Source organism: Scleropages formosus, chromosome 23 (assembly GCF_900964775.1).
Source record: "Scleropages formosus chromosome 23, fSclFor1.1, whole genome shotgun sequence".
Taxonomy (NCBI): Eukaryota; Metazoa; Chordata; class Actinopteri; order Osteoglossiformes; family Osteoglossidae; genus Scleropages; species Scleropages formosus.
In genome coordinates this window covers 22,605,400-22,620,358 of record NC_041828.1, presented here as the reverse complement: position 1 = coordinate 22,620,358, position 14,959 = coordinate 22,605,400, and the positions used below count along the sequence as shown (strand labels likewise).

General features: G+C 46.4%; 1 non-coding gene across 1 annotated transcript; it reads right to left on the bottom strand.

Annotated features, from left to right (window-relative positions):
* Positions 1-1,163: 1,163 nt before the first annotated feature.
* Positions 1,164-1,236, bottom strand: trnak-uuu (transfer RNA lysine (anticodon UUU)). Its single transcript has one exon. It is a non-coding gene; the product is annotated as a tRNA-Lys (tRNA).
* Positions 1,237-14,959: the final 13,723 nt, after the last annotated feature.

Genomic DNA, 14,959 nt, shown 5'->3' with positions numbered 1-14,959 from the left:
GTACCCGGCTTCTCGTTAGCTGTACTGGGGCCTGTAAGTGTCGACGCCGAGTTCGACACTACGGAGGCATCGGGACACACCAAGTCCAACCACCTCTCCCGTTTCTCGTATAGAAATCAAATTCTTAATGTGCTCTTCTAAATCGCGGACCTTCCCGCACCAAGTCATTATTTGTTACGCATTTTGAGCAAATGAAATGTTCTACAAACAATGTCAGCAGGTGCAACCAAACAAAACATGTTACATGAAACGATACGTTCAGTATAAAAGTAAAACTTACGTCGAACAGGGACTCCATTCTTTCCAAAGACGCCACCTCAGCAACCAATGAATGTGTGACTCCACGCTCTGCCTCGCTCTGGAATCCAATGAAATCCTGCTACAGAAATGAATTATATTATAAATAGATTATATTTAAATGTTTTTTTTTTTTTTTTTATTAAAGAAAAAAAGCTAATGGCAACTGGTATTTGCTGCCGAGATCGGGCGTATTCAGGGTGGTATGGCCGAGCGCGAGCTCCGGGTGCGCCGTACTTGTAGCTGCTGCTTGCGAAAGGCTCACCCAAAGAGCGCTCGAGCATGCGGCGCGTACTTAGGCTTTGGCCACACGAAGCGGAGTGCACTTTTGCCTCTCTCTGAGTCTTGTGAAACGCTCACGAGAGTCCAATGAAAAGTGGTCATGACTTTCTGCACCTGCGATCGATGTCACACATTAAAATCACACACCAAACGGGAAAAAAAGAAACTCAAGAGAAGAATAAAAAGTTGTGAATAAACTCCTGGGGTCACAAAAGTGTTAAACACGGGGAAGAACTAAAATCCAATGAAATCCTGCTACAGAAATGAAACATTGAAGAGTGACTGTTTCCACACAATAATCTCCCTTCTAGGTGGGAGCCCCCGACGGGAGCCTGAAAAAGTGAGGGGTGGCGGAGAGCGGTTCCTCCCGTGCGAAACAAAACAGAGGGGAAAATGAAATAAAAATAAATAAGTAAATAAATATTAAAATTGAAAAAAAAAGAAAAAAAAAAAATCCCACCACTGTTGAGTCAGCAAGTGCACAGCCACTCCTTACATGTTAGAACCTACATAGTTACTCAAAGGTGACAGTACTGCAAGCAGACATGCAACCTTATAGAGCCTCAGGTCAATGCCGAACATCACACCTGGACAAGGACTTGACCCCTGGACCTTCAGATTAAAAGTCTTACGCTCTACCAATTGAGCTATCCAGGCCCTCATGAGAAGGGGGACTTGGTATGGTGGAAGGGCTTGCGTGATCTAGGGATCTCCAGAGCTATGTCATCGGGAACACTATGCTCCTGGTAGGGTCTCCCAAGGCGAACAGGTCCGGAGTGAAGATCCAGACTAACATGATCCAAAAACCTCCATGGAAAAAGCAAACAGGAGATTGTTTACCCTGCCCGGAATAGGGTCACCGGGACATGCCCCTGGAGCCAGGCCCAGCGGTAGTGTTCCTAGGCGAGCACCTGGTGGCCGGGCAGCCCACATAGCCTGGCCGGGATCAGCCCAAAAAGGCATCGTGGGGGGGGGCCATGTGGGCCCACCACCTGCAAGGTCCAGCATGGGGGTCAGGTGCAATGTATACCTGGCGGCGGGAGGGGGGTGGGGTGGTGCATGGCGTCGTAACCCCTCGCGACGGAAACTGGCTCTTGGTATGTGGAATGTCACCTCACTTGGAGGGGAGGAGCCGGAACTGGTGCGGGTGGTTGAGAAATACCAACGAGATATAGTTGGGCTCACCTCCACTCACAGTGTTGGCTCTGGAACCAAACTCCTCGATAGGGGGTGGTCCCTCTCCTATTCAGGAGTTGCACGAGGTGAGAGGCGCCACAAGCCCCCGGCTGACTGCCATACGGTTGGAGTTTAGCCCCGGTGGGTGAAAGGGTCACCTCAATGCGACTTAGGTTCGCAGAGAGGAAAACTTTGACTGTTGTGTGTGTACTTATGCACCAAACAGCAGTTCAGAGTATTTGGCCTTCTTGGAGAAGGTGGGTGGGGTTCTGGACAGGGCCCCACCTACAGACTCCATAGTCCTACAGGGGGACTTCAACGCTCACGTTGGCAATGACTGGGAAATCTGGCGGGGGGGTGATTGGGAAGAACTGCTTGCTCAGTCTGAACCCGAATGGTGCAATGTTATTGGACTTCTGTGCTAGCTGTGGTTTGCCCATAATAAACACCATGTTCGAACACAAGGATGCTCATAAGTATACTTGGTCCCAGAGCTCCTTGGGCCAAAGGTCAATGATTGACTTTGTAGTGCATTTCTTCTGACTTGTATACCGGCTTTGGCCAGAGATTCAGAAGGCCCGAGAAGCAGGGAAGACAGCCTACTTCGTAGGAGCCAGAGCTTACATTCAAGGAGAAGGCGAGATTGTTCTCGCGGGATGACTTGTTGGACTGTTAGGATATTGTTGTTTTTTCATGTGCCTTATTTAACAGTTTTGTTAGCAGGCACGGAGTATTTGCAGTCTGTCGGTAGGGGCCATAATTTTTTCTATGGACCTCTGATATTTTTTTAAAGTGCTGGATAACTTTGATTTGGAATGTGTAGTTTATATTGTGGGAGATGTCACTTAATATAACTTAGATTGTTGTTGAACTTTTCTGGAAGTTTCTTTTCATATAACTTGACATGTTCTGTGGTGCTACTTATTCTACTGACCTTCCATCCATCCATCCATCCATCCATCTTCCTCCGCTTTTATCCGGGGCCGGGTCGTGGGGGCAGCAGTCCGAGCAGAGTACTCCAGACTTCCCTCTCCCCGCACACCTCCTCCAGTTCCTCTGGGGGAACCCCAAGGCGTTCCCAGGCCAGCCGGGAGACATAGTCTCTCCAACGTGTCCTGGGTCTGCCCCGAGGCCTCCTCCCAGTGGGACAAGCCCGGAACACCTCCCCAGGGAGGCGTCCAGGAGGCATCCGGAACAGATGCCCGAGCCACCTCAACTGGCTCCTCTCGATGCGGAGGAGCAGCGGCTCTACTCCGAGCTCCTCCCGGGTGACCGAGCTCCTCACCCTATCCCTAAGGGTGCGCCCAGCCACTCTGCGGAGGAAACTCATTTCTGCCGCTTGTATCCGCGATCTCATTCTTTCGGTCATGATCCAGAGTTCATGACCATAGGTGAGGGTAGGAACGTAGATTGACCGGTAAATTGAGAGCTTCGCCTTACGACTCAGCTCCCTCTTCACCACAACAGACCGGTACAATGACCGCATTACTGCAGACGCCGCACCGATCCGCCTGTCAACCTGCCGCTCCATTTTTCCCTCACTCGTGAACAAGACCCCAAGATACTTAAACTCCTCCACTTGAGGGAGCAACTCCCCCCTAACCCGGAGGGAGCAATTCACCTTTTTCCGACTGAGAACCATGGCCTCGGATTTGGAGGTGCTGATTCTCATCCCCGCCGCTTCGCACTCGGCTGCAAACCTCCCCAGTGCACGCTGCAAGTCTTGACTTGATGAAGCCAACAGGACCACATCGTCCGCAAAAAGCAGAGACGAGATCTCGCGGCCACCAAAACAGACACCCTCCGTTCCCTGACTGCGCCTAGAAATTCTGTCCATAAAGATAATGAACAGAATCGGTGACAAAGGGCAGCCCTGGCGGAGTCCAACATGCACCGGGAACAGGTCTGACTTACTGCCGGCAATGCGAACCAAGCTCCTACTCCGGTCATACAGGGAACGAACAGCCCGTAGCAACGAGCCCCGAACCCCATAATCCCGAAGTACCCCCCACAGGATGCCACGAGGGACACGGTCGAATGCCTTCTCCAGGTCCACAAAACACATATGGACTGGTTGGGCAAACTCCCACGAACCCTCCAGCACCCTAGTGAGGGTATAGAGCTGGTCCAGTGTTCCACGGCCAGGGCGAAAACCGCATTGCTCCTCCTGAATCCGAGGTTCGACTATCGGTCGGATTCTCCTTTCCAGTACCCTGGCATAGACTTTCCCAGGGAGGCTAAGGAGTGTGATCCCCCTGTAGTTGGAACACAATCTCCGGTCCCCCTTCTTAAAAAGAGGGACCACCACCCCGGTCTGCCAGTCCAGAGGCACCATCCCCAAACTCCACGCGATGCTGCAGAGGCGTGTCAGCCAAGACAGCCCCACAACATCCAGAGACTTGAGAAACTCGGGGCAGATCTCATCCACCCCCGGAGCCTTGCCACCGAGGAGTTTTTTGACTACCTCAGCAACTTCAGCCAGGGTAATGGACGAGTCCCCCTCCGAGTCCCCAGCCTCAGCTTCCTCTACGGAAGGCATGTCGGAGGGATTGAGGAGATCCTCAAAGTACTCCTTCCACCGCCCGAGAACATCCTCAGCTGAGGTCAGCAGCGCACCACTTCCACTGTAAACAGTGTTCGTGGAACACCGCTTCCCCCCTCTGAGTCGCCGGACGGTTTGCCAGAATCTCTTTGAGGCCGACCGAAAGTCTTCCTCCATGGCCTCACCGAACTCCTCCCAAGCCCGAGTTTTTGCCGCGGCGACTGCCAGAGCCGCGCTCCGTTTGGCCCGTCGGTACCTGTCAGCTGCTTCAGGAGTCCCATGAGCCAGCCAGGCCCGATAGAACTCCTTCTTCAGCTTGACGGCATCCCTTACTTCCGGTGTCCACCACCGTGTTCGGGGACTGCCGCCGCGACAGGCACTGGAGACCTTATGGCCGCAGCTCCGAACCGCCGCACCGACAATGGAGGAGCGGAACATAGTCCATTCAGACTCAATGTCCCCCACCTCCCTCGGGACCTGGTTGAAGCTCTGTCGGAGGTGGGAGTTGAAGACCTCTCTGACAGGGGCCTCCGCCAAACGTTCCCAACAGACCCTCACTATGCGTTTGGGCCTGCCAGGTCTGTCCAGCTTTTTCCCCCGCCATCGAATCCAACTCACCACCAGGTGGTGATCAGTTGACAGCTCAGCCCCTCTCTTCACCCGAGTGTCCAAGACATATGGCCGAAGGTCAGAAGAAACGACTACAAAGTCGATCATCGACCTCCGACCTAGGGTGTCCTGGTGCCAAGTGCACTGGTGGACACCCTTATGCATGAACATGGTGTTCGTTATGGATAAACCGCGACTAGCACAGAAATCCAATAACAACTCACCGCTCGGGTTCAGATCAGGGAGGCCGTTCCTCCCAATCACGCCCCTCCAGGTATCACTGTCGCTGCCCACGTGGGCGTTAAAGTCCCCCAGTAGAACGACAGAGTCCCCAGTGGGAGCGCTTTCCAGCACGCCCCCCAGGGACTCTAAAAAGGCCGGGTACTCTACACTGCCGCTAGGCGCATAAGCACAAACGACAGTGAGAGACCGTTCCCTGACCCGAAGGCGTAGGGAGATGACCCTCTCATTCACCGGGGTAGACTCCAACACATGGCGGCTGAACTGGGGGGCTATTAATAAGCCCACACCAGCCCGCCGCCTCTCACCTTGGGCAACGCCAGAATAGTGGAGAGTCCACCCTCGATCGAGTAGAGTGGTTCCAGAACCCAAGCTGTGAGTGGAAGTGAGCCCGACTATGTCTAGACGGTATCTCTCAATTTCCCGCACCAGCTCAGGCTCCTTCCCCACCAGTGAGGTGACATTCCACGTCCCAAAAACCAGAGTTGGCGCCCGAGGTTTGGGTCGGCCGGGCACTCGGCCCCGACCACCGCCCAAATCACAATGCACCGGCCCCTTACGGTTTCTCCGGCAGGTGGTGAGCCCACCGAAGAGCGGCTCCACGTCATGGCTTCGGGCTGAGCCCGGCCAGGCCCCGTGGGCATAGACCTGGCCACCTACTTACCTCATTTTCTAGAGTATTAGACTCAATGGAGGTTAAAAGTTCTATTTTTCTTTATTTTTGTATTTTTATGTCTTTTTCGGTTGTGTCATTAAATGCCAGGGGGTTGAGAGATAATGTGAAGTGTAAGGCCTTGTTTTTGTTTACTAAGCACTTGAAAACTGATTTTGTTTTTTTTCAGGAGACGCACTCTATTGCTAGTGATGTTAATTTTTGGAAATCACAATGGGGTGGGGATATCTGGCTGTCCCATGGGTCAGAGCACTCTGCGGGGGTTTCTTGCCTAAAAAACAATTTTCAGGATAAGGTTCCGCACTCTGACTGTGATCTTAATGGCCATTTCATTTGTTTGGTCATAAGGTGCTATAGTGTTACTGTTATTGTGGTTAACATTTATGGATTTAACTCTAAAGCTAGGAATGATCAATTACTTAATTCGTTGGAGGAGAGACTTGTACACTGGCTGTCCAAGTATCCGGAGGCTTATTTGTTAATAGAAGGAGATTTTAATGTTGTTTTGGATGAGGCTAAGGATAGGTTTCCTCCAGGTCATTCTTCGTGCTTGAAATCTACTTTGAAACTTCTCATGGAAAAATTTAATGTTGTTGACATATGGAGGGAGAAGTATGTGAATGATAGGCTATACACCTGGAGCAACAGAGATGGCTCTAGACAGTCACGTATAGACTTCTGGCTTGTTTCTGAGGTGTTAGATAAAAATAGCGTTACTGTTAATAGTTTGACAACTCCATTGACTGACCACAAGGCTGTTTTCATTAGCATCAATTTTTTTGCTGGAGCATCTTGCGGTAGAGGGGCTTCTTACTGGAAACTCAACAGCTCCCTGCTTAAACATGACTCAGTGAAGGCAAAGCTGAAGAGGCTGATCACCTATTACTGGGACAAAGCCCAGAGGGATGGTATGTTTAGTTGTAACTGGGAGCTTTTAAAGTTTGACGTTGGCAAATTTTTGACAAAATACGGCAGCTCGCTAGCCAGAGCTAGGAGTTTTTTGGAGGAGGCGATTGTTTCAGAGATCGCTACCCTTTCCAGTTTACCTCCTGGGAGTCTATCGGATGAGGAGAGGTTAAGTTTACTTGAGCTACAGAGCAAATTAGATGATGTGTACAAAGCAAGAGCAGAGGGGGCTTTCGTAAGGTCTCGACAGAAGTGGCTGGAGCATGGGGAGCAAATGTCTGCATATTTTTTTAAGCTTGAGAAGTCGTGAGCTAAACTTAATTCTGTTTTTCAGATGAACGTTTGGGTAGTGTTACCAGTAACCCAGAGGATATTTCCAGCTTTTGTTATAACTATTACTCCACATTGTACGAATTCAAGTTTAGTGAGGGTGACTTGGCAGCCTTTTCTTAATATCTCAGCACCCTGCCTTGCCTTAGTGAAGATGAAGCATTAGTATGTGACTCTCCAATTACTGTGGGGGAAATTATGGATGCCATTATATGCCTTAAAAATAAGTCACCGGGCAATGATGGGATCACTGCTGAATTTTATAAGCTCTTTCCTGAGTTAATTGCTTCCTTTTTGTTGGTTTATTCAGACTGCATTGCTAGAACTGCTCTTCCTGCTAGTATGTTGCAAGGCGTAATTTGTTTAATTCCTAAGCCTAAAAAAGACTTGCTCTTTCTTGACAATTGGAGACCAATTAGCTTACTTAACAATGATTATAAAATTTTTGCCACAGTATTTGCCAGAGGATTTAAGCAAGTGTTAGATTCAGTTATTGAGGAAAATCAATCTGGGTTTATTAGTAACAGGCATATTTTCAATCATATAAGATTGGTCCTAGACCTCATTGATATTCTGTTTTTGTTGCTGATGATAGCTTTATATTGTTTTTGGATTTCGACAAGGCTTTTGATACTGTTGAGCACCCCTTTATTTTTTATTGCTTATGTAGTTTTGGGTTCAGTAATTACTTTTGTAGCACGATGACAGCCCTCTATACAAATGGTAACAGCTCTGTGAAGTTGAGTCATGGCACCTCTCAAAGGTTCGCTCTTAAAAGAAGTAGGCAGGGGTGCCCGGTTTCTGTGTACCTCTTCCTTCTAGTTGCTCAAGTCTTTTGTCATTTTATTAAGTTAAGTAGTTTGGAGGGTATCTCTATTGCAGGGAGAAGTCTTATTATAAGTCAGCTTGCAGATGATACAGCTTTGTTCTTGAGTGATGTTTCGCAGGTGCAACCTGCTGTTGAGTTGATTGATGTGTTTTCTAAGGCTTCGGGTTTGTGCCTTAACCTTAAAATATGTGAACAGCTTGCTTTGAAGGATTGTCCTGTAACATCAATTAGTGGCATCCCTGTTAAAGAAAAGGTGAATTATTTAGGGATTCAGATAACTAAGGATCCACTGGACAGAATTGCTTTTAACTTCTACGCCATGATTGAGAAGACAAGGACCAGATTCAATCTTTGGTTGCAGAGGGACTTGTCTTTAAAAGGGCGGGTCCTTCTGTCCAAAGCAGAAGGTATTTCTAGGCTCACTTATGTTGCCCCTTCGGTACATTTAGACAGCAAAACTGCTAAAACAATAGACCAGATGCTCTTCGATTTCTTATGGAGAAATCGTGTCCACTATATCCGGAAGTCTGTGGTTGTCAACTCATATAAGAATGGTGGGCTTGATTTCTTGAACTTTGCTAGTTTGAATATGACTCTTAAAATTAACTGGATGAGGCAATTTCTGAGACATGATGCCTCCATCTGGAATTTCATTCCGAAATTTGTTTTTGACCAACTCGGCGGTCTCTCCTTCCTTCTGATGTGCAATTATAACATAGAGAAGTTACCTGTTAAATTGTCAGCCTTTCACAAACAGGCGCCGTTGGCTTGGAAACTAATTTACAAGCACAACTTTTCTCCACACCGGTACTATATTTGGAACAATGGTGAGATCCTGTATAAGGGTAGGAGTATCTTTTTAAGGAGTTGGTTTGACAGAAATATCCTTCTGGTGGGCCAGCTGATGACCTCATGAGGAGTTCTCATGAGTTACACTGACTTTATATCATGTTTTGGATTTCATGTCACAAAGGAAGAGTTTGGCCTGGTAATGCAGGCTATTCCTAATGGTTCTGTGACTCTGCTTGGAGGTGTCTCTTACCCTGCTGTTGTTTTAATAGCGAACCCAGTTGATACTTCATGTGGAAGGATCTGTTTTTCGCAGTCTCTCAGAAATAATAACAGAGCGATTCGGTCTTTGTTTCGGAATGAAGTTGCCACCTTACCTTATGTCACTGCTTATTGGAATACCTTTGTTGACAAGGTCCCATGGGAGAAAGTTTGACTGTTGACTCACAAATATTTAACTAACAAGGTTAGGGAAATCTCCTTCAGGATTATACACAAATTCTATCCTGTCAAGCATTTTCTTAGAAGATTCAAGGATGGGATTGATGTAAACTGTTCTTTTTGTAACCTTTGCCCAGAGACTGTGCCTCACCTCTTTTGGCACTGCCGTTATACCAAACAGCTATGGAGAGATGTCTCAAAATTTATTATTGATAAATTGTGTAAGGATTTTCATTTTGATAAGCACACAGAGAAACAGGCTTATATCATTAATTTATTAATCATTTTGGCTAAATATCATATACAGAGGTCAAAATTTGCTAATAAAAAGCCTATATTTTCTGTTTTTCTTAAAGAAGTTAAGCAGTATACTAAACAACAATAAGCTCTTACACCTTGACACAAATAGATTCTAGAAGTTTTGCAGAAAACCTCTCTTGCACACAATTATTAGTACCTCGAATTCCTTGTATGTGTAAACATACTTGGCAATATATATAGCTCATTCATTCATTCATACTCCAGAGTATTTTAACCTACATAAAACATCCTGGGTCTCCTTACAGGCCTGATCGCAGCTTGTGTACGTTGGTTGAGAGGAAATAATAACGGTTGCTTCACTCTCGCGAGTAAAGAAAAAAAGCCTGCAGTTTACCTCGTCAGTCAAACACTCGCGTTCTGGAGCAGGTGAAACTCCACCGATGAAGCCCGAGGAACTTTGCGTGTTCATTGCCGGGAGCACGAAGCTCTATCGGGGTCTCCTCCTCCATCACTGTGGCTGCTCAACGTGACGGGCTGAAACTCGCAGTTTCCTGACAAAATGTCACGCTGCACACAAACGAGTTCACCACGGAAACTTATCTCTAACCCGCCACACAACACAATCAAAATGAAATGACAATTCTCTCTTTTTTGGTTGTTTTTCGACCAATGAGAAAATATCACCTCCCCCCTTATCACACTGGAGCTCTGTCTCCAGAACACCCCCACTTCTCTTCCTCTTTAGAACCCCAGTCTCGAAACTCTTCCCGCCTGTTCCATCCCTTTTTCTAAGTGGTTTTCCCCAAACCAAACTCCAATCAATTTGCAATAAATGCAAAAGTAACATCAATATAGGTTGTACCTGTTCCAACACGTGTTGGTAAGGCTTCAACCAAACTATATATTGAAATACACACACACACACACATTTTCAGAACCGCTTGTCCCTTACGGGGTCACGGGGAACCGGAGCCTACCCGGCAACACAGGGCGTAAGGCCGGAGGGGGAAGGGGACGCACCCAGGACGGGACGCCAGTCCGTCACAAGGCACCCCAAGCGGGACTCGAACCCCAGACCCACCGGAGAGTAGGACTGCGGTCCAACCCACTGCGCCACCGCACCCCCCTATATTGAAATAATGAACATTATTTAAACCTTCAAAAAGTGAATGAACAAACTAGTAGCACTAAGGGACTACAAATTGTAGCGCGCTGCGCTCTGGGTTCCAATGGGACGAAGAAGGACACACAGCCAAAGGTATTGGCGCGAACCAATGGAAATAATGATCCTGGTCTTAAGAGCCCTTTTCCTCAAGACCTAAATCCCAGCCTTCCCAGCCTGCTTGAACTTTCCCAAGTTTCCTTTACTCTAACACTGTCCAACAGACACTCAGCCTCTTATTCAATACAGTTCAATTTATTTTTATAAAGTGCTCTTCTCACACTGTGACACAGAATGCTGAATAAAGACAAAAGGGCAAAGAAACAAAACATCTGGCAAGCAGACAAAAGAAAACTGTCGATTACAGACTGGCTTAACACATTATCAGTGCATTTATTAAAACTATAAGCGTGTCGTCTGGCCATGGAGGAAAGGAGCCGAAAAAATCCCAACTGAAAGTCAAGGGAGAAAAAAAAAACTGGGGGGGTACAAGTGCTGCCCACCCCTCCAGGGCATTCTAGATTAAACAAGACTTTTAAGTCAATTAACAACAAATAAATTGCGTTGTTGCTATGTGTTCACTTGATTTCCAAGGTACGTCTTGTACATCATGGCAGTTAGTCATGAGCTTCAGTCAGCCCAGCCGGCCTCGTTAGGTCTTATTGTAGGGAAATAATGCTGAACAATAAAGAAATGGTTAGTGATTTATAATTTAAAGAAATCAGACAGTTTAATACAGTGAAACCCCATTATAGCATGATCGTTAAGATCCATAAAAATGTCATCACGAAAAAAAAAAAAAAGCAGGGTCGCGCTGAATCAGGATTCAAGAAAATCAGCATTTAACCTGACCAAATGTTGACCGAACATCCTAAATCACCACCTGTTTTTGCCCTATTTACATTTACATTTATTCATTTAGCAGACGCTTCTGTCCAAAGCGACGTACATCTCAGCAAAGTACAATTTATGCATTACATTGAGAGAAGGAGACATAGCTGCAGACATGAAAGTCTCAAGCAAACCTAGTTTGTTCCCTATCAAGTAGGTGCATAAGACACAGACAAATCCCGATACCCACACCAATTTTAAAAATTTATTTTTTTTATTAAATATTATAGATACACAAATGAGCAGTACAATACCAGAGTAATGGCTGAATAAAGGTTGTATCTGGGGATGCTTCTGGAGTTACGATGCGTGAACAGTTAGATGATCTGAAGAGATCTTGGGCGAAGTGGATCTGGAAAAGGTGGGCTTTCAGACCCTTCTTGAAAACAGCCAGAGTTTCCACAGTTCTGAGTGACGGGAAGGTCATTCCACCACAACGGACTCAGAACTGAGAACCTCCGAGCTTTGCCTTTCGTGTGTGGGACCACCAAGCGAGCAGAAGTAGATGAGCGAAGCAGCCTGGCTGGGGTGTACTGGTTCATCAAGTCCTATAAATAGCCAGGAGCAGTTCTATTGATGCATTTGTACACAGTAACCAGGGTTTTGAATTTGATATGGGCAGCTGTAGGAAGCCAGTGCAGAGAGGTGAGTAGAGGAGATACATGGGAGCGCTTTGGGAAATCAGACACAACTTGTGCAGCAGCATTCTATAGAAGCTGCAGAGGTTTGATGGCATTAGCAGGAAGGCCATACAGAAGAGAGTTGCAGTAGTCCACACGGGAAGTCATCATGGCTGCGACAAGTAGTTGGGCGAAGTCAGTAGTGAGGTAGGGATGGATCCTACGAATATTATGCAGGATGTATCTGCAGGACCGGGTTGTGGCTTCAATATGTTGAGAGAATGACAGACTTGCATCAATCGTTACTCCCAGATTCTTAGCAAAGGAGCTAGGTGAAATGACTTGGACACACATTCCCTCTGCTAAACTGGGACTACTTACCTTGGTGATTGAACTGGTGATTGAACTGCTGTTGAAACTGGAACCACTCAGACAAATTAATATTTGAACTACAGTGATAATATTGAACTGTTGATACCGATTGTTGTTTGACTGGTGTGTTAAACTTCAATTGTCAAAGTGTTAGCTTGGGTATGCCTAATAGTTATATTGGGGTGCACTAACCCTTAGTTGCTACAATTCCTATTGTGTATGTGTGTAAGTGAATTGTTATTTTTTCCTTGTTGCTTTAAGTTATCAAAGAGTTCAGTTTCATGTTATTTAAGGTCATGGTTTACTGAAAATAATGTATATATAAAAAATCAAAAGGGAAACACAGAGTTTTATTTTGGTAAAGTTTAATACAGTTAATTTTAATAATGGCCCAAATCGAGTGGTCCTTTATTTATACCTCCACAGACGAACCTACTGGCCTAAGAACAACACATTATACCCCGTATTACACGTGTGTTACAACAGGAGGACAGGCCAGCCCGGAGGTAAAGAATCTTTGTTTTGGAGAGGTTGCGTCGGAGGTGGTGATCATATATCTGTGAAGAGATGTCCGACAGGCAGACAGCAATGCATGTAGAGATGTCTGACGCATCCGGTGAAAAGGAGAGGAAGAGCTGGGTATCAGCAGCATAGCAGTGGTATTTGAATCTATGAGAGGCTATGACCGGACCGAGGGAGGAGGTGTAGATGGAGAAAAGAAGAGGACCCAATATCGAGTCCTGCGGAACACCGGTTGAGAGAGAAAGAGGAGAAGAACAAGAGCTCCACCAGACCGCTTGATAGGATCTGTCAAAGAGGTAGGACTCAAACCATCTGAGTGCCGCACCTTTGATCCCAAGCTGGTTAAGAGAGGAGAGTAGAATCTGGTGATTTACAGTGTTGAATGCTGCAGACAGATTGAGGAGGATGAGGACCGAGGAGAGGGAGGCAGCTCTAGCAGCTTGGAGAGCGTCAGATACCACCAGAAGGGCGGTCTCAGTGGAGTGACCAACTTTGAAACCAGACTGATAACCATCAAGCAGATGGTTCCGGGTGAGAAAATCGGACAGTTGATCACAGGCTGCCCGCTCAAGGGTTTTGGACAGGAAGGAGAGGAGAGAGACCGGTCAGTATTTTCAACTAGATTGGGGTCCAGGGAGGATTTTTTTTAAAAGAGGTGAAATTAGAGCAGTTTTGAAGGCAGCTGGGAAACAGCCGGAGGAGAGTAAGGAGTTGATGATAGAAGAGATGAAGGAGGAGAGTTGCGGGGAAATGTTCTGAAGGAGTGATGACGGGATTGGATCAAGCGAGCAGGTGGTGGCTCTGTGCAATATCAGGTGGTCAGCGACTTCAGATTCGGAGAGCGGCTTGAAGTTGGAGAGGATAGCTTTGCAGGGAGGTCCAGAGCGAACCGGGCAGGTTGATGGTGAGAATTTATCAGTGATTCTTTGACTTTATCTCTGAAAAACAAAGCAAAGTCTTCAGCAGTGAGAGAAGAGGGAGGAGGAGGTGGCGGGGGACACAGAAGGGATGAGGAGGTGGCAAAGAGACTGTGTGGTTTTTTGGATACAGACTGTATTTTGTTGTGGAAGAAGGAGGTTTTAGCTGAAGAGATAGCAGACTGAAAAGCAGCTAAGAGTGACTGGTAAACATCCAGGTCCGCTGGAGTTTTGGATTTACGCCTATTTGACCCATGTTTTGCACCTTTACTTTCTTGCAAGTATATTACCTTTGAATTAAAAAATTCAGTGAATTAATGGTTGTTGTTACAGTAGAAATTAAAATGCAACTTAATTTTTATTAAATCTTTTTACACATACATTTTCTGAACTGCTTGTCCCATTCAGGGTCGCGGGGAGCCAGAACCTAACCTGGCAACATAAGGCATAAGGCCGGAGGGGGAGGGGACACACCCAGGACAGGACACCAGTCTGTTGCAAGGCACCCCTAGCGGGACTCGAACCCCAGACCCACCGGAGAGCAGGACCCGGTCCAACCCACTGCGCCACCACACCCCCATATTTTTACTTAAACAACAAAACAATTAACAAAAAGTACTTTGGGCTGAAAACCACATATTTATATTCACACAAGTTAAAATTAATTTTACTCTCATTCTACTCAGAGTGAGTTCGAAAACATTCAAGAATACACGTACTGTATGTGTAAGCAAGACTAACTACAATGGCATATCAGCAATCAACATTTACATTTTTTTTTTTTTAAAATCGATCAAGTGTTATTCGCTTAAACGTAGCATGTCACTGGCTGCAAGTAAAATCTAGGATGCTTCAGAGTTGGAGGATTTCTATGATTTTGATGAGCTGTCGATCAAGGCGAATCAATGGAAATCCACCATGGCACTGAGTGCTTTGAGAAGAAATGCACTAATTCACTATACAGAACTACAACGAAAGGCCTTTGTTTTGATTAGATTACATGAACCTTGTTTGCGTTCTTTGGATGTTTTAAAAAAGTTTTTGTTGTGTTTGATATTAGTTTAAAACAGTCTTTTGAAACTAACATCAAAGTTCGGTAA